The sequence below is a fragment of the Corvus brachyrhynchos genome, unplaced genomic scaffold, assembly GCF_000691975.1.
Source record: "Corvus brachyrhynchos isolate BGI_N302 unplaced genomic scaffold, ASM69197v1 scaffold706, whole genome shotgun sequence".
In the NCBI taxonomy this organism is placed as follows: Eukaryota; Metazoa; Chordata; class Aves; order Passeriformes; family Corvidae; genus Corvus; species Corvus brachyrhynchos.
This window is the reverse complement of record NW_008238371.1, coordinates 10,875-11,564: the sequence shown is the minus strand read 5'-3', so window position 1 is coordinate 11,564 and position 690 is coordinate 10,875.

Here is a 690-nt window from a genome sequence, read left to right as displayed (position 1 = left end):
GGGATGTCACCATCGGCCTCGGACAGCCCCGGGTACCGGAGACGGGCGGGAGGGCACAGGGGGGTCACTCAAAGTCACCACTGGGGTGGGGTGGGGCTGGGATGGACAATGGGAACAGGGATGGGTGACAGCACCTGGGGTGTCACCATCAGTCCTGGACACTGAGGGGGGAACAGGATGGGTCACTGGTCCTGTTCCTAGAGGTGGAATGGGGGCTGGGAGCTATGATGGATGATGGGGTGGGAACTGGGGTGGGAATTGGGAGCTGGGATGGTTACTGGGGTGGGAACTGGGAGTTGGGATGCATGCCAGGAGCTGGAGTGGGCTTTGGAAGTCGGGATGAGAGCTGGGATGGGGTCTGGGATGGCACACCCATGGGCACATCCCTGGTGACTGTGACATGCATGAGTGTCCCATCCCCATCCCCGCTGTCCCTGGCACACCTGAGTGTCCCAGTGCCACCCCACTGCCACAGCTGCTGCACATGACCTTCGGGACGGACACGGTGGTGGCCGAGGGACGGAACGTGTCGGTGAACGGGGCAGCAGTGCCGGAGGGACGCCCCTACCTGCACAAAGGTGAGGTCCCCAAGGCCACCAAGCTGGGGCAGGGTGGGGATGAGTCCCCAGTAACACCAGGAAGCACCAGGACATGGTGATCGCTCAGCAGCCACCGGAATCCCTGTCCCCA